Here is a 19886-nt window from a genome sequence, read left to right as displayed (position 1 = left end):
TACTCAACTCATCAAGAAAAACCTTCCTCTGCTTATCTTGAAAAGATGAACTAGATTTGTTCTTTTCCCCCTTGACAGTGTTTTTTTCCTCCCTGTATAGTCCTGGAATCATTTTTATCCTTTTGGGAAGAGGAACAAATTAGCTATTGGAGCATGCTTTGCACTCTCATCATTTTTGCCTTAAAGGATCGACTTCACCACAGTTATTGCAGTATGGACGCCACAGAATGTCAATGGATTGAGAGCTGGCAGACAATAAAATGCAAGGGTCTCTACTGGAGTGTTTGGTGGAAATTTGTGTGCTGCAGCTACAAGGAACAGAGATGTGGCAGAGGCAGTGCCCAGAGGGCTTGTTGATTGTATTGGATCGTGGAGGATGTAAAGGATCCAGGAACCTCACAAATAAGTTATTTCTCATGACACCAAGAACAGTAATATATCTTATATGACAGGCACAAACAATTTATCCTGTACAATCAATCTTTGTTTTGCAATCTGCAATAAATAATATGTTTGCTTGCTAACTAGGAAATAATGAGACCCCACACATGATATGGATTTAACTAGTCCTGTTTACAAAAAAAAAAAAAAATTCAAAGAGATCTTTGGAAGAACTGCCACAGTGTAGAATGGAGCTGAGTTAGGGGATCACCCCACCTACCTCCTCCTTAGCCAGTTATGGCCAAGCCATCCGAGACACCCAAGCCACCTCAGCCATGGTTGCAAATCATTCATGCAAGTTGCATTCAGCCAGCCACCAGGTACTTAAGGAAACCATTTGTGATCTTTGTCCCCAGATCCCATGACTCAAAGGGGGAAAGAGCCCAAGTTTGGTTCCAAAAGTAGTCGAAATCCACAACCTGAAGATCAGGTCTGTATGCATTCTTTTCATTCAACAGGTTTTTGTGAATGCTTGTGACTGGTACTTAAGTATTCCCTACACACAACTAAATACACAACTGCTGAGTGATCACATATTCATATTCAGCTCTTCAAATTAAAAAACCTCTGGTTTATAAAAAACCTCTGGTTTATTAAATTCAAAATGCCAGGAAAAAGCCAAATATTGCTGCATAGCAGGAAAAAGGATGGCAGGCTTTACATAGCACAGGGCAACTTGAATGTAGACAACACCAATGGCAGCAGTCAAGATGGTCTACAGGATACCCTCTTCTGCTCACTACCATTCAGGAAGTGATATCAAGCAAGGGAAAATCCAAGAAGATGGTTCTCTTTTAAAAATCAGAGTCAGCTTCTCACCCAAACATGAAACATTTGTCATCACTATTTTTCAACAAGTGTATTTACTTCCCCTCAGGGCAACAGCCCACTGAGGGGCAGTGTGGTATAGTGTTGTTATGGTTAGAGTGTTGGACTAGGGCTCAGACTTGTGTTCAACCTTCTACGCAGCTATGAAGCTTGCTAAGTAACCCTGGTATAATTCAACCCTCTCAATACAATCTATCACAAGTCGTGATGGGCACAAATCAGAAAAGTGGTGATTTGTTTTGATTCGTGATTCATCAAGGTCAACAATTAATGAATTGCATTTTTACATTTTTGAACTCTATAAAATGGCATCCCAAGCACCTAGAGGCACCACATTCACAGAGCAGCTTCCCTGACTCTCCTCTACAAGCCCTGCAAGTCTGGTGAATTTCGGATTTCGGATGTCTGAATTATGCACCTACAAGGAGGACACTCCCAGGAAAGTTTTCTCCAGGCATCTAGAGACATTAAAATCACAGAGAAACTTCTACTGGCTCTCCTCTGCAATCCCTCCAAGTTTGGTGATGGTGGGTTTCCCAAGGCGGCTGCTAAAGGGCACTTTCCTGGGGGCAGTCTACTTTGTCCGTGCATAGCATGGCTATATGAAACCCAATCATTACTAAACATGGGGATTGTAGAGGAGCGGTAGAGGACACTTTCCTGCAATTTGGATGTTTCTAGGTGCCTTGGGGGTCATTTTAGAGCTAAACAAATCAGCAAATCAAAAATCACTAAAAAGTCATTGATTTGTATTATCAGGAGCATTGATTTGTATGAATACCAATTGATGAATTAGCCAATTTTTAGATTAAATTTAGTGATTCATTTTTTAATTTTTGCCAATCTCTAATCATTAGGGTTGTCATGAGGATAAAGTGGGATGAAGGAAAGCCATGCGTGACACCTTGAAAGAAAAAGAAAGAAAGAAAGAAAGAAAGAAAGAAAGAAAGAAAGAAAGAAAGAAAGAAAGAAAGAAAGAAAGAAAGAAAGAAAGAAAGAAAGAAAGAAAGAAAGAAAGAAAAACCTTTTCAGCCTGTACTGTATGTTTCAGACTTATCGCTTACATCCAGGAATTGTGGTTGAAAGCCCTAGCTTGTCTAGGAACTTTTGCTGATACTTATAAAGAGCAATCCTTTACTCAAGATAATGTGCTTCGGAGTACTGAGGTGCTGATTTTCTTCTCTCACACAGCCTAGAATAGAGAGAGAAAATTTGCCAAAGGCAACAGAATGTTTTCAGCTGGAGATTAGTCCCAAGTGGAATATCTGAAAGCGTGAGATTGAGGCTTCACCCATACCACACAAGGGAATTTTGCATCTGAGTGGGATGCCAATCTCCAAAAAATGACAAGGGCTTATAAATGGAAGAGGATTTAATCAACTCGCTTCCTAAACTGAAGAAACCCATCCCAAACCTTTATCTGGAACATGGCAGAGCTCCCCAGAAGGTATTATTATAATCCACCCTAATGTCAGGTAGTAAATCCACGAAGGTGCTTCAGAAGGTGCCTTAAAGCAAGTTAGTCTGCTGGTACATCTTACTCAGTATTGTCCACATGAGGGGTGTGCAGCCTCCAGCGATCTGGAGATGCCCACACAATGGGCATCTCTGCACGTTGGAATGCTGCATCCATTCCTATAATCCCCCTTTTCACCTGTTTTCTTACAAAAACAAATGTGAGTTTCCCCCCTGAAAAAGCCCCTCTGTACCCTCTACCCCCACACCTCCAAGAAAGCATAGGGGGACTTCTTCAGCCAAATCTTTCCCCTTACAATTTTAACAATATTTGGAAGTTGAGGGTGTTAGGGAGCGTATGAGGGGGGCAGAGATCCCTCTGCAGCCACAGATCACACATTACCCCCTATACTGTTTGGGATTTTATACAGGAGTGCTTCCTAACCTTCTTTGGTGATACTAGGGATTAAAACCCAGGGCCTTTTGCATAGACATAATGCGCTTATCACCAAGCAGTGCAGAGCATCCTTTGGAAGGAAGTCCCACGCTTTTCAGCCAGGCATTTCATGTTACAAGTTCAGTCATGTAACCAGTGTAGACCATCCCATGTGACAGCAACACATTCAGACTTGAGTTGCAGTGAAACTATCTATGCTCAAATACTCGCTTCCAAGTTGTGGAAAAGGCAGTTGTGGAAAAAGGCCAAAGGATTTTGAAGCCTCCAGGGAGCTTTCTTGGGCTTGCCAAGAAAGACCAGGTCCCAGAAATCCCCTGACCCAGCTGAGCAAATGTTCAAGCAGAGTCCTTTACATCATGTAATTCTTCATTATAACATATATAATTTATAATGTGTAATTATATGCATTATGTGATAGCCCTCCTATGTGACACAAAAATGGAAATGAACCAAACACACACACACACACACACACATAACTCAGCCCTAATTCAGACTGCACAGAAATTCCTGCACTAAAGTGCCTCCCACAGTTGTAAAAGTTATGATGTGATTATTGCCTTTTATTTTAAAAAAATATGAAGGAAGCACTTTGCTATCTATCTCTGACTTCAGTCATTGAATTGCGAGGGTATGAAGTAATCAGTGTCATCTTTTCGTAGTGAAAGATCTGACCCATGTAGGCATTTTCTGCAAGATGATCAGATTAAGTGTATTTTTTTTCAAAAACAGTGAAATTATTAATTTGGTGTCTAATGCACTAGGTCTTTATCTCTGTAACTAATGAATGTATCTAATTCACTAGGTCTGTACCTCTCTAACACACACATGTGAATGCATGCACAAACACATGGACACACACACATACAAACTAGCACTAAATTAATAATATTGTGTACCAGTGAAAATTGTGGTATTTTCCCCATTTCCACCAGTACTATTTAACCTCATTGCTTACTTCTTCCACACTGTATACACTATATGTACTATCTTTATGATTATTTCCCCTCTTCTTCAATTATCACTGTTATTATCACTACATAATTAATGTTCAGTGTTTAAAATTGTACTATTCCCCACATCCAGGCAAAGCTTATTTTTGATCTTTGTTTTTGAATCTTTGTTTTTGATGGGAGGTGGGTTTTTTGGTATCTTCAGTATTATTTGCCCAAGATTAAAAGACTTCATATTTTTCAGTTGGATGGTACCGTTTCCATGTTCAGTAGGAGGGCCACCGATGAATGAATAACAGAAGAATAAAAAGAAGCTGGAAGAATAATAGAAAAAGATGCAAATAGCAGGAAACTCTTTTTTTTTATTCCGGTCACCCTTAGCATTTCAAGCGAAAAGGATCAGGTAACAGGTGAGAGGAAATCCCTCTGCCTTTGACCTTAAAAGTCACTGCCAGTTGGCACAGATGGACAAAGAGCTGAAGATAATCTAACCAGATGTACTTCTTACAATTCTTATGTATCCTTCTTGTGCATGATTTCCTGGGAAATCATGCACAAGAGCTGTGCAAAATGTGGTAGTTTCTTGTGAAAAAGTACAGGTGCAAAATGAGATGAGAGGACAAGATAGGGTTCTTTTTTCTTTCTTTTTCTTCCAGGAAAGTGGGAAATTTTGCCTGTGGAGAAGTCCTTGTGAGAAATCTCGGCATGGCACAACTCTGAAAACTGTACACAAAAACAACAACAAAAATTGAGTACTCTCTACACGGCTAATCTGTTTTTAGACACAAATATGAGGGAGTGAGGAAAAGCATTTGCTGCAAGATATTTCTCAGTGTCAGAATTTCAGTCCCTGTTTTAGGTCTGGGGAATTCATGTACGATCTAGTCACTCATCTAAAACTAGATCATGTGTTGAGCATACTTAGTTGGTGTAGAGATGTGACAAAACTCTTAGTCTTCCATGTTAGTGCACTTCCTTCCCATTATTTGTATCAGGTTACAAGAGCAGTTCCTTCCTGCCCCCCACCTTCCCATGTGGAAACCAGTTTGGATTATTCATAGACTTCCCCTCCCCACTAAAGGACATGTTTCGAATGTATTCTCTCCACCAACAGTTTCCCCACTAGCATTTTTTCCCATAGATCAGTCTTATGCATTTGTCAAGTGGGTGAATTTTTAGCCATTCTCGTGGCTAAAAGGTACTCACATTTTTAGCCATTCTCATGGCTAAAAGATACCATGACATATTTCTCCAAAGTATACTGTGTGCCTTGTAAACTTGTAAATTTCTTAGGTAAAGGCGCCCTTTGTCTCATAAAGAGTCAAGTACAGTGTGAAAGGTATACTTTCATCACGACTTTGGACTCCACTGCAATCACTTTCCATCCCTCGGATTGTGGGCATTTTCTCACACTTTTTTCCCTGCTGGAGATCATCCCAGCTATTCTGACATCAGATGCAGAAGGTCTAAACCAGCCTAAATTTTTTTCAGCCAAGAAGTATCCTTCCTAGTCTTTTCCTCTTATTTATTTGACCTTGAATGATCAGGTGTAACAACATGCATTTTTCATTTGTCATGATACGACTTAAGTATTCTAGCTTTCTATATTTTATTTGTTGTATGATTATATGTTATTTTTTTCCATTTGCCTTCGTACTTCTTTGCTGATTGGCCTTATCAATCCAAGAAATTCTTATCCTGTAATAAATCCACACTGCGGATGTTTCTGTCTTTTCAAGAGTAGCCTATGATGCTAATGCCATGCATCTGGACTAAGAATACATAGCATTGTACAGCGTGCATTCACAATGCCAATTTGAAGTATTTGTTGCATATTATATTCTTACCTCATAGAAACTGCTCCAGGCCATTTATGTTTTGACATTTGTCACATGGCTGTGATACGATTGTTCATTCAATCAAGTTCCAAGGTACGAATGTTTGTCAACATGCTCCACATTTTCATTTTTCAGAGGGGTGGCTCTGTTAGTCTCTTTTAGCAACAGTAGCAGCAACAACATCAACACACACACACACATACACAGAGAGAGAGAGAGAACTATTGTACAACTTTGAGATTAACATATTTATGCCAGTGTGGTTTTTCATAGATTACAGTACAGTTCTTCAGACACACTGATGTGTTTAAAGAAGCGGATTGGAATCCCACCAGAAGCTAAGTTGTCAGCCGGTTGTACTGCATTGACTGCATATCAGATGTTGGCAACACCCTTTGACAGTGACATGATCATTTAAACCAGTAAGTGCTGCTCTAATTATGTTTTTGAAGTACTACAAGTATCCATCCTTGTCATACTCCTTTTCACATCTCTTATGTCCCCTTTCACATCTTTATGTCCTCTATCACCTAATTTCAATTCCTACTGCAGCTTTTTTTTTTTTTGTTGCCAGCACAGGTTGTCAAATATAAAAATACTTCTTGAATCAAAACCTTTGTTAACCAACAATCTCATCATGCTGGGTTTTCTTACAGCCTTTCTTGCACTAAACAGAGCAAATACCATACGAATAGGGATTGAAACATGCATTTCCAATATCCAGGTACAAGGCTCTAGCTGCTCTATTATATTAACTCAGAGCTAATACCAGAACAGTTCATCTAATCTAGGACATTGAGCTTAACCTTGACGAAAAACACACAAATGTTTTTTCGGTCTTACCCTGTATCTGTCTGTTTACAGACCTTAATAAAACAATGAGACAATGTTCCCTCTCACTCCATTTTCAATCTTCTGGCATATTATTGAAATCCTGTCTTGTCCAAACTTTTGATTTTGAGGAGAAACAATGAACCAATTAATGCCTACTTCTGCTGTTTAGAATAAATGTCTTATCACTTTGTCTATCTTTTTTTTCTCCTTCCAAAATAATGTAGCCCTCAATGTCACAAGGATACATTATAGCACATTCTGTTGTGCTGTAATGTGTACTATTGATATTCATTATGGTTCATTATTGCTTTTCATGTATAATCTAGCTAGTTTCCTTTGCTGGCAAAATTACATGACAGTAATAATGAAAATGAATGAATGAGGTTTGCTGACCTTTTGTAGAAATCCCAACTGCAGTCTCTCTACAAAAGTAAACCTCATATGTTTTGGCTAATTGTCAAAGAATGAAGAATTTTTATACCATAGTCAATACAACCATATTTGTCAAGCAATACTTTCAAGTCATAAAATGCACCGATGGCTAGCCTTGTGTGTCATTTTTTTAAAAAGAAAGAAATGCTATATAAAAGCTTAAAGCACTTCTTGGGTGGTTTACAATTTTAATTATTCCGGCTACAAATGGACTATTTCAGGAAGCTGGGTATTCAGTTTGGGAGGATGGAAGGCTGAGTCAAACTTGAGTCAGCTATCTGAGCTCATTGAGATCAAACTCATGTTGTGAGCAGAGTCTTTAACCACTGCGCCACAAGAGCCATCCACGTACAGTCAACCCTCGACTCACGAAAGGCCCTACTTACGAACATTTCGACTTACGAACTGCTCTGATAGGAAAATATGGACTCGACTTGCGAACTTGGATTCAAGTTACAAATGGAAAAAAAAAGTGCGGGGAAGGCAGGGAAAGTAGGAAATTTGAACTTTCAGTTAGCGAAGAGGCTGCTTGTCTGCTTCCTCACTCGTCCAAGCAGTTTGAGAGTGGGAAGAGAGACCTGGAACTGCCTGGTATTGTCATTTTTAAATGTAAAATTTGGTTTAAAAGGTGCTTTGTTTGGCTTAAACGGTGCTTGGGTAAAAGGGAGCTTGGTTTGAGTTAAAACCTGCTTGGCTAAAAACGTGCTTGGTTGATTTAAAAGCTGCTTATTTTGATTTAAAAGGTGCTTGGTTGAAAAGGTGCCTGTTTTGGTGTAAAAGGTGCTCGATTTAAAATATGTTCTTTTTAAACAGTGTTTGTTCATTCCCTCCGTGGTTTCCTGCCTTTCTTTAAATGTACGCCATTTTAGGTTTTTAAAAAGAAAAAATTCTGCCCCTAGTGGTAGGAACGGATTAACCAGCTTTGCATTAGTTCCTATGGGAACGAATGCTTCGACTTACAAACCACCGCTTGACCTAAGAACCAAAAAAAGCCGGAATGGATTGATGGGTTTTCAGTGCATTCCTATGGGAAATGCTGATTCGAGTTACGAACTTTTCAATTTACAAACTTCCTTCTGGAACGGATTAAGTTCGTAAGTCGAGGGTTGACTCTATAAGAAATAAGAAATGCTCATACTTGAGAAGCCCATAGCTGGCTAATTTGTTTCACCAGACATATTGTGGCCAGCTAATTCCTCTGCAGCCTTTACTTACTGACCGAGCCTATTTTCACATTGGGCTACTTTTTATTTCACTTTTTTTTTCAGACAAAGAATCTGGAGTCCGCACTATGTTCCCATCACTCACAAGATGTTAACCATAAAAATGCTGTCAGTTTCCAATAGGCATCTTCATTTACAGAGAATAAGCATGATCACTCAAGGATAAACATGTGGAATTATATGAAAATTACTGTGCTTCTGTAATTGGGTGAATGGTATCAAGCAGTAATTATGACACCTGTAACTGTAATTAAAGTAATGTATTTTCCTAATCACAGGCATACTCCATTGTTTCTATCTCCAGAAAAATTTAATTGTGTTTCCCAGGAAAGAATTGTCTATGAAGGAGGAGGTGGAGACCTGTCAGAGAGGAAAAGCAGACAAGAGAGGTTACACTTTAGCTTTGCAAAATATTTCAGGGAGCTTTCTTTGCAAAACACACAATGTACCCCTTTGTTTCAGTTTTTCCACATACCGTTTTTTACCTAATGTAAGTGGTGTCATGAACTATTTTGTTATAGTTGGAGGTGGTTGGTTTCCTATTACATCCTATCTTGACATTTGAATGGGTGTGTCCCGTTGATATATGCCCCTTACAGGTCTTGTCATCCGCCTGAGGAGACACCCTCTTCTTATTCACTCTTCCTGTCGGAACCACTCTTCCTAGTTGTTTCTTCCACTCTGCTATCAAGAGCCTTGCCTGTAGTGCACTGCAACTAAATCTGAGGACAGTCAGACATGTCCAATACAAATCTATTCTTATTCTCTCTCATTAGTACTGACTGCATGTGCCCTCATGATCACATGTTGGTGAAATGCATGAAAACCACAACCAACCTTGGGTTCATCGTTTGAGACCCCATTGCTATGTTCTGTACTTGTAATATTTATTTATTTGTTTGTTTTTATTTATTTATTTGATTTGTATCCCGCCCATCTGGTCTATGTGACCACTCTGAGCGGCTTCCAATATAATACAAACAATTAATAAAAACACATAGTTACATAAATCTACAAATTAAAACATGGAAACCAAGAAAATAGAGTAAAAATAAATAAAGGAGAAATGAGAAGAGAGAATCAAGTATTGACTGGAGGGAAGGCCTGAATAAACATCCATGTTTTTACTTGGCTTTTAAAGATACCCAGCGTAGGGGCCGGAGGAAGTTTGTTCCAGAGGCGAGGAGCCACCACCAAGAAGGCCCGATTTCATGTCTTTTCCTTCTGGGCCTCTCTGGGCGTCAGGCCCCTCAGCCTCACCTCCTGACTTGCATGGGTGATCTGGGTAGAGCTTGGTGGGAGTAGGTGTTCCGCCAAATAATATGTTTGATCTACTGCAGGGGTTTTAAACTCAATTTACCTGGGGGCTGCTAGAGGCAGAGTCTGGATGAGGCTGGGCCGCATCAGATTTTCCGCCAAGCAGAGCAAGAGCACGAGGAAGCTGCCCAGGAGTTTCCTTAGCCAACGGACAGGTGGGCTGGCTGGCAGGCTGCAGTTCTGGATGGAGGGTGCAAGAGGTGCTGTCTTGGGAAAGAGCCGGCGAGCGAGGCAAGGCTTTTTTTTTACTCTTGACAGCAGAGGATGTGTGGGCGCTTTGGGGGGGCAGGCAAGGCGAGGACCACAAACTATCATCTGGGGGGCCGCAAATGGCCCCCGGGCCGCATGTTTGAGACCCCTGATCTACTGCCTTAATGCTCTGATGGCGTGATAAAAAGTTTCAATCTAATTTGGAATAAATTTGAAATAGCTACCTTACTAGGATATGAAAAGGCTTAAACAAAAAGGAATATCGTAGTCAGGTGTCAGGCTAGGAAAGACCAATAAAAGGCCTTGACCTTTTATTTCAGGCCTCACTCAAGACATTTCGCTGCCTGAGGTGGTGAACTTGCTCAGACCACAGTTCCCCCCTGCATGGTGTCCAAAGCTTTCAGGCCCACACGACATTGTGGCACCTGAGACCAAAAAAATCTCACAAGGACTACCCCCTGACTTTGGTAGTAAGAATCAAGGGCAAATTGGTGGTCTGAGCAAGTGGAATTGTCTCCCACCATTTGGTAGTGAAATGCCCCCCCGGCTGCTCATGACAAAAATATAGCAAGAATATTTTTTAAAAAAATAAACGAACCATTTACTGCCTTTTTAGGACATCCACACTCTGTTGAATGAAAAGCTCGCCTTGCCCTGCCTAACTGAGAAGGCCAGCTTCTTCTGTCTCCAACTATATCTTAAATGAAACTGCTCTGCTAGAGTTGAGACTTTTAACTAGCCAAATCATTGTGCTGAAATCCTGCAGGGGCTATTGCACAGAACCTGTTAGCAGTCATACAGAGAGAGGAAACAGAAGAACAAATAAATCCCTTTTGATGCTTAAATTCATTTCATCTCGTGAAACTCTGTTTCCAGTCTTATGGGAAGCACTGCTTAAAAAGCGGCAATCTAAGGGCCGATTCATATTCTTAAATTATTGTTTATTTTAAGTGCCTATTAAATCAGCTCTCCAAACATTTCTTGAATAAGTGATTATCAGCTTGACTTGTTCAAGTGTTTGGCTTGTGGAACCGGTCTGGTGAAAGGTTCAACACATGGCGATTACACCCTGGAAACATTTTCCAAATAGAAATCAAATCAGTGGATTGAGAACCTATTTACATAAGCCTTTGAGACCATAGCAGCTGTGGTTTTTCATCAGCCTCTCTGACATTCAGATACTCTGCCATGGTCTGAGTCACCGTGAATCTTATATACTATTGAGAATGCTGTATGCTTCTCCTCACGTAGCTGGAACTCAGCATGGACTGATAAAGGAACATGGTCTCTCCAGATGTTGTAAATAGTTCTGAGACACAATTGGGGCAAATGTTATGAATCATGAGCTGCAGTTGAAGATATATGTCCTATCAATAATTGAAAACTAGCCTATTCATGCACTATCTATTATTTATTTATTTCTGAAATTTATATACAGTGGTGCCTCCCTTAACGAGGATAATCCGTTCCAGCGAAATCGCTGTAGAGCGAAATCCTCATTAAGCGAAATAAAAAATCCCATTGAAACGCATTGAAAACCCGTTCAATGCGTTCCCATGGGCTAAAAAACTCACTGTCCAGCGAAGATCCTCCCTGGGCCGGCCATTTTCGATGCCTGTAAAGCAAGGAATCCGTGTAAAACACAGCGGGGAGACATTTTACACAGTGGGTCGCCATTTTTAAGCCACCAATCAGCTGTTTTCAAAACGTCGTAATGTGAAGAATCGGTTCCCAAAGCAGGGAACCGATCATCGCAAAGTGAATTTTGCCTATTAAAACATCATTTTGCGATCGCAAAAGCGATTGCAAAATAGTAATTGTATAGCAGTTTTGTCGTTTAACGAGGTAATCGTTAAGCGAGGCACCACTGTACCACCCTATTAGTGCATGGCACTATTCAGGGGGTATAAAAGTCAAACAGCAAGACATAATGAAATAATTGAACATAATTGAAAACCAAACAAGTAAAAATAGATAAGGCATTAAGCTCAGATGGTTCAGTGAAACTGAACAGCAACAGAGGGCAGGCAAGTTCAAATGAGGTTGGTACCAAAAGCTTCTCAGCAGAGTTAAGTCTTCAATATCCTCTTGAGGTTTAGGAGGGAGAAGGCCAGGCGTATCTCCATTGGAAGATGGTTCCAAAGAGTTGGTGCTACCACCAAGAAGGCCCAGTTTCTTCTCAAAGATTTGTCTGGCCTTAACACATCTTCTATGCAGAGCATAGAAAAGGATTTTTTAAAAAAAGTAATTAGTTAAACTGTATTATCAAGATCCAAAATGTAATTATTACTAAAGTAGTTATAATTTAAGAGTAATTATTTACTTTCTCATATCTCAAAAGTAACTAAGACAGATATTTAGTTCTTTTTAAACAAATCTGAATGATATAGGATGCTCACCTGTGGTGCAAAATACACTATCCCCTATTCACCATATCATCACCTCAACACCTACACTGGAGTAAAAAAGCAGCAGCAACAGAATCACATGTTATGCCTCCTCCATCACTGGGGTCACTAAATCATAGCTATAGTAGTAAATAAAATATAAAGGAGTGTTGTTCTTCCTTAAAAATAACAATAGTAGTGAAATTGAGTTATGCCTTTGGTACTGCGGAAAGGTATTAATAACAAATAACTAGCTATATGTAACCAGTTGCATGTTTTGTGTATGTGATCAATAATTCAGATGCTTCTGTTTCACAAACCCTCCCACATTCTAAGAAATAGCACCTATGACAAATTCTTTAAAAGAACTTAAAACTTTATTACGTGCCAAATGAATACAGTATAGTTGTGTAACACATATTGGCAAATAAACGAACAGAATAATACTAGTGACAATCTATTATCTTTCCAAAATGACCCATTATCTTTTATCCTAATAGATTTTTCCTTAGCGTTCCATGACTACATGGGAGTGGTTGCCTATTTTGTTCCTTCTGTAGCATAAATATAAGAAAGAGGAGCCATATAGCAAAATTATTAGTATCTGTTCATGCTTTAGCTCTTCAGATTTCTTGTGCTAGCCTTTCACCAAAGGGGATGCCCCAAACTCATTTATACCACCAATTTAAAGACAGTTCTTCACTGTCTTTCCATTTTCAATCCAACTCTTTGTCTTGCTACCGCAAGTAGAAATGTCAATAATTTTTTTTTCTGGAATGGCTTAGTATCAAGTAGCAAGCAGTGAATCAAAGTGGGTTTGTCAGCTCATATTGGTGATCAAAAACTAGCTGCTAGAAAGACAATTCCTTGTGGAAGAACTGCCCTGTGGCGAGCCTACAGAGTGTCGATACAATATAGTGTGGTGTGCCCATGTCATGTATTCAGGCACTACACGTAAAATAAAATTGTGTGGTAAATTATTTCCCACATGCAAGGTTTACAAGATAGTATATCCTGAAAAAAGTGTTGGGAATTATAGAGTAATGGATATGGAAGGAAAGCTCTGGCTTTAGCAATAGTAGCATAAATGGCTATACAGAAAAAAATATGGATAATACCATCCAGAATCCTGTAGGTGTTTGCGTAAAGTCTGTGTAATTTGCTGCATCTTCAGAATAATCTCATTTTAATTTTAAGATTAAGATGAGGGATCAGGATACTTCTTTGTTGAGTAATCAGATCCACAACCAGGGATGTGACCAAGAAGTTGCACTTTGTCAATTAGCTGCCGTTTGCTGCAGGAAGTTGCACAAAACTTATGCAAACACCAATCAGGCACTGAATATTAGCTGTAGAGAAATGTGTTACAATCACTTTGACCTTTACCGTTGTCTCACATTACATAAAATAGCATCACTTCTTTTGTGTCATAAACCTATGTTATTTCTAAAATAACTAGATGACGATATTACTTCATTTCCTTCTTGGAAAAGGGATTGCAAAATGGGAGATTAGAAACAGTGAGCAAAAGATTTATGTACAAATAAATTTTCAATGTTTCCTGGTAAAATATAATGCTTGCACTCCACTAAGCACTTAATCCTGAGTATGAAAATGAAAGATGCATCATCTGAAAAATGATGCCTTTCTCCTTTTGTTTTCTGAGATTAATTCTAGTGAACTGATGTGAATTTAAGCATGATCCCCATTAAGCAAAGCTGATTTGGGAAAGAATGTTTATAACTCAAGTCTTCATGCTGAACCTCAGAAAGTGACTACATAAATATTGTCTGACAGTGACCTAATTAGAATAATTTGCATGCTAATGACACTTTGAAAGAGATAAGCAATATCATACTTGTAATAGATAATTAATTTGTTTTTCAAAATAAGTTAAAGCTACTTAGTCACAATTTATTCAGCAAGCTGAATTTCTAAAATATTGGGCAAGTTGCTTCAGAAGAATTATAGCTTACATTTGACTTATTCAAAAACAAACAAATTAAAAAATTATTTTTTATCCTAAAATCAAGTAGAAATGGTCAAAGTGGATGCATAATTAAAATAAACTCAGGTTTATCTTACATATGGGAACACTTCGACATATATGATGACAGAAATACTGATTTATGTAATCACTGGTTTCAGACTTAGTTTCAATTCATAATGAAGTTTGCAGTCACATAACCTTGAGCCAGCTACAGTGAGGTCTAAAAGCGGAAGCTTCTGGCATTCCAACATATCCAGGCAATGGGATCCCTACTATAGTACCAGGGTTGCCAGACCAGCAGCATATGGTTTCCTGAGATTTCAGGACCAAAACCAGTGGGGGTGAATCCTTATGATGTGAATCCTTATGATGTCATAGAGGTAGGGCAGGCAAGGGTCCTGGACCAGATCTGTTGACATCAGTTGATGTAGGTATGACGGCAATGTGTGTAAAACCTGGTTAACCAGGTAAAATGGCAATCTCAAGGGGGAATTAGGAGAAAAAAATTAGTGGTTGGCAAAATGTGCCCATCAGCTTTAAACAGATTCACATTGTGTCAGTGCACCCAGTGCTAACAAGGAATGAGCAGAGATGAGTAATCAGAATTTAAAACCATTTCTTAGATCACCAGTAATCTTCCTCCTTCTCCAGTACTATAGACCTTAGATTGTCTCCCTAACTAGAGACCAGTGAAACACAGCAATTTCATAAGACTCCAGCAGGCACCTTGAAACCTGACAACTCTAATGCCTGTGTGGTGGCAATGCATGGGCCCCAGATTCAGCCATTAACCTCCAAATATGGGACAAAAATGTGCAGGTTCCCATTCAAGAGACTGCATTTGGGTTCAGAAGTTTAGACGGCAGTGGGATGCCATTGATACAACTAGAGGCTAAAATGGTAATATCTAACTCCCCAGCAACTCTGGCAGTTTCCAGGGGATATGGTTAGGATAAGAAAAGCTCACACATTATCCTGGGCAAAACCCAACTTAGCAGCAGGATTGAGGTAGGATCAATGGTTGTGTTATGAGTTGTTATATTGCATATGCTATCAGAGGCAACTTGCTTCTGAACTAGATCTTGGAAAGCATACCCATGATAGCTGGGTGTATCTGTGATTTGTGGAGTGCTCCAAACACCAGTTGCTTGAAAGGTATTAGTGGGTGCAGGCCCTGTTTGTAGGCTTCCTAATGAAGGAAAAGAAAGCAGGAACAGATCTAAACATCTCCTATCCATAGGAAGTCTCCCTATGTCCAACCCATGAAGATGACAAAGGAGGCTAGATTTTCTCCCTCAGCTTGTCAGAGCTCTTCACCTTGATCTGACCAATCTTGGACACTGGAAGAATTAATCCTGTGGCACAGGTTTACAAAGTTACTAATTTGGACTATCCCTCCCAGAAGCCTCAGACCAGCATGGCCACAAATTCTGTTCTAGGACGGGACCAGGGAAATAACAAGGCAAAAAATTTGCTTCTGTAAAGAAGTATAAACTGATATTTTCCTGGTCTCTTCGGCATTCGTACATTTGCAGCAAAATATCTGATAGGGTCACGCTAGATCCTTATCAGCTTCTACTCTCCCATGTCAAGCCAGGCTTCTTGAATTTTTTTTTGTCTCCTTGTTCCTTGTTTACCTCTTTTCCTCCCTCTTTATCTGCCACAACTCTTTACCATTTCTCATAGTGGCCTTTCCTGTCTGCCTTGCCCTCCCGATCTCTGCAGGAAAAGAACAGGGGGAAAAGAAGTGGTTACATCTTCTTTGGGATACCCAGTAAAAATTGAAGCAGATAACAGAAAATTCCTCTGTGAATTCAGTCATCAAAAGTCCTGGAAAAAGAGTTCTTTGCAGATAAGCCTTGATAAAATCCAGAAAGAGAGAAACATCCCAATTCCCCTGTCAGTTTAGATAATTTCCCACATCTTCATAAATATACTAAGCGAAGAGCTTCCCTCCATTTTTATTACTTTACATGAGCATTTCCCTTAACTCATTCTTGTGGGCATTTATCATCCCTGCCATTGCCAGTTGCCAACTCACAATTTTCTTGCAAATATCACAGTAGCTCATGTGGAAGTCTCAGGTTTTGTCTGGAAGAAAAAGTTAATTTTGAACGTTCACATTTGTGGAAGAAAGCTTCAACGTATTAGATATTATAGACGGGAAGCCAAAAGTCAAATGAAAGGAACTCTAAATTTACAGCTAAGTAACTTTCAAGGCAACTTTCTAAGCCCACCTCATAATTTTAGAATTCTGAGGTTTGGAGAGAGAGGGAGAGAGAGAGAGAGAGTAAAATTCGGAACTGGCATAACTCAAGCTGCGGAAAAATGACCTGAGTTGATTCACAAGGATCGAATCAGTCCTTTGGATTTAATTCACGTCTTTACTGAGCTTGAAGACTTATTTAAGTAAATCCAAAACTACTTCTGCTACCACAGTCCAAACCACTGGATTTTACCTCATTTCACATTAAAATAACATGAAACCACAAGTGCTCAGTGGAAAACCATACGTTGGCCAAGACTGACTGATTTGGAGCCAAGATGTAAAAAAATACCCTGTGCCAACTGCTTTAGCAAAATGTGGCTCTCTTTAGATTATACCCCAAATCCAAAACAAGGAAGGTTCATGTGAGTCAAGTATGTGTGCTTTGGCTCTGTCACTCCACAGTCACCCTATAAAAACCGTTTGGTCCACCATACTAACAATTCACTCTATTATTACAGTGAATGTATGTGTCAGCTTGAACATTTTAGGCATGCTGTAGTTCCTGAGTCTTCATTCTCGCAGCATTCCTGGGTGTGTAATTTCGTAACGTTTTGCCTTCCTTCCCTCCAGGACTCATCATTAAAAGCCTGAAAGAATGCCCTCCTCCCATGTTCCACAAGTGTCTGCTTTTTCTTTTGTGTTTGATCTGCTTATCCAATCTATGCAACCTATTTTGTGCTCGTCTCCTCTCCTGCCAAAATGTTTACTCAGTCTGTCCATCAAGTACTTTATCCACATTGTAGGCAGATGACCATCATTGTAAGATAACTCATCAATGAGGAATCGTTGTAAAATTTGGGGCAATTTGAAAGAAGGTGAGTTAAGAGAGACAGGACTGTGGAATAAAATCACTAGGTTCTTCTACAAACTTTTCAAATACACACAAGTGCACATACATGCTGTTGTGCAATGAATACATGAAAATTCCCACACTGTTCCCAGGAGGGGAGAAAACTTTGTTCCTAGAATACACAGAGGAACGTATTCAAGACTAAAAGAACAGAATTCTCTTTCTAGGAACACATACAAGTTGTAGTCTTCTAGCTATATGTAACTCGATGATTGAAATCCTGTTGCACTTTTACACAACCAGTGTAATTTTAGAGACAAATTCCTCATGTTAAGAAAACTCCATAGATAGTAGCAGATGCATACTGAGTTACATGCCTCCATGTGCAACAGGTAATTTCCACAGGGATTTCTTAAATTATATCAATGCGCGTCTAAAAAGTTACACTATTTGTGTAATTTTGCACAATTTGTTTAATTGGCTGAAAGGCAGCCTGAAAAGCAAGGATGTTAAGAGGAAGGACTCTCAAAGGCCTGAAAAACTTGATCAGGCCTCCGTTTCTCTAGTGAAGACATGTCTTTTTAGACGTTCACATTACAAATTTCTGTGAGCACTGTGCTGTTCTGCATTTGCAAATGGGGGTGGGCAAACCCCATCTTCTCTGTACATAAATTGTTTGGATTGGGAAGAGCCATAATTCAGTGGTAGAGCACACACTTTTTATGAAAAGGAGAGAGAGAAAGAAAGAGAGATTGAGAGAGCAACCAAAATGCAATTCCAACCATCTCCGGAGAAAAGCAAAGTATAAACAGTCTTGAGCATTTTTATCTTTCATAATGAAGCTGGTGAAGCATCAAGTGAATACTAAATAACCCACCAAAACTGGCTGAAAGACAACATGGGGCTTATGGTGATTTATTGAAAGTCTTATGCTAAAATGTCTTCCTCTTCAAGACCATTAATCTCTCTTTCATAGAAAGGTGAAACTGTGCTTTGGTTTATTTTCTTGAAGTTCAGTCACTCTACAGTACAACTGTGCTGGGAACAATTACAATATGCCTGGGAAAAAAATTATGTCCTGGAGACATAATTGTGGCATGCAATTCAAACAAGTAAAAGGCCACCTAGACAGGCTGCTTCCACACTTTTATTTATCTTCAAGGTAACTTAAAAGGTCAACACTGAACGCTGACATTAATAGGCCTTTACAGAAATGAGCTGTCTGGACTCTTATCCCCGGCTGTATGCCTACATTTAAAGCTGTCCAGGAAAGACATAATAGGGTGGGTCAGAAGTATATTACATGACTATTCCCGGGGTCCCTGCTTGTTCCTTAGAATGTTTCAAATACAATTCCAGGTGCCGGGTTTAAGCCTGTGAAGTTTTAAATGGCTTGGGTTGTCTACAGACATTCAAGGTTGATTTCTCTTCTGAGAAGCAACAGAGTGTCAACTAAACAGGCTCTTGGGAGGATACCCTGTACTAAATTTGAAGTATGAGAGAAAGCAAAGTATATTCTCGGCAGTACAAAAGTGTGACCAGGCGGAGTCCTGCCATTGCTGGATAATAGAATAATAATTATATGCCATCAAGTCAATTTTCACTTATGGCAAACTTCTGCAGGGTTTTCTAGGTAGAGATATAGTTTATCATTACCTTCTTTTGGGGACACTCTAGGACTGTGAATCCTTGCTCTCTTCCCAGGTGGCACCACGAGGAATTGAATTCCCAACCTTTTGCTCTGCAGTCAGATATCTAATTTACATAGATAATCCACATTCTGGTCCCCAATGAGCCATCAAACTCATACCATGGCCTTGGATCAATCACAGTTTTTTCAACCTCACCTGTCTCCTAGAAATATTGAAGTTCAAGTGGGGAGGAGTTTCTCTTTGAAAATAAGAAGCTTCAAGATTCATATAGTCACAGCCCTGCAACCTACCATGGACGGGTATATCGTATTTTTCTGTTTATAACATGTCCCCATTTATAAAACATCCCCCCACTTTTCTAGCCCCCAAATTAAGAAAACTCAGCTTTGAGGATTCAGCCTCTGGGCTCAGAATGGTAGACATTTGGAGTCTTTGTTGAATCTGAGCCTACAGGCTCCACCTCCAAGGAGGTGTGTTCCAATAAATTTGTTAAGTCAGTTCCATAAGGCTTGTGATTGGAGGAAGCTAAGTTTCCTGACCGTAGGAAGCTAAGCCTCCTGACTGAAGGAAGCCTGTTTACAGAGGCAAGGTATGTGCCATTTTGTTCTCTCCTCACCTATCTCAGCTTACTTCTGTGTAAAAGATGCCCCTCAATGTTTAGTGTAATGATTTTAGGAAAAGGTAGCATCTTATACACAGAAAAATACAGTACGTAAGGGAGTTCTCATATAATGAAACCCTAAATGGGACTGGAGAGGAGCAAAAGCAAAATGTGGAAAATACAGTAGCCAAATGCCCTCCTTAAAGGAA

The sequence above is a fragment of the Pogona vitticeps genome, chromosome 3 (genome assembly GCF_051106095.1).
Source record: "Pogona vitticeps strain Pit_001003342236 chromosome 3, PviZW2.1, whole genome shotgun sequence".
Taxonomy (NCBI): domain Eukaryota; kingdom Metazoa; phylum Chordata; class Lepidosauria; order Squamata; family Agamidae; genus Pogona; species Pogona vitticeps.
The sequence above is the reverse complement of the archived record's forward strand: the minus strand, read 5'-3'. Positions refer to the sequence as shown.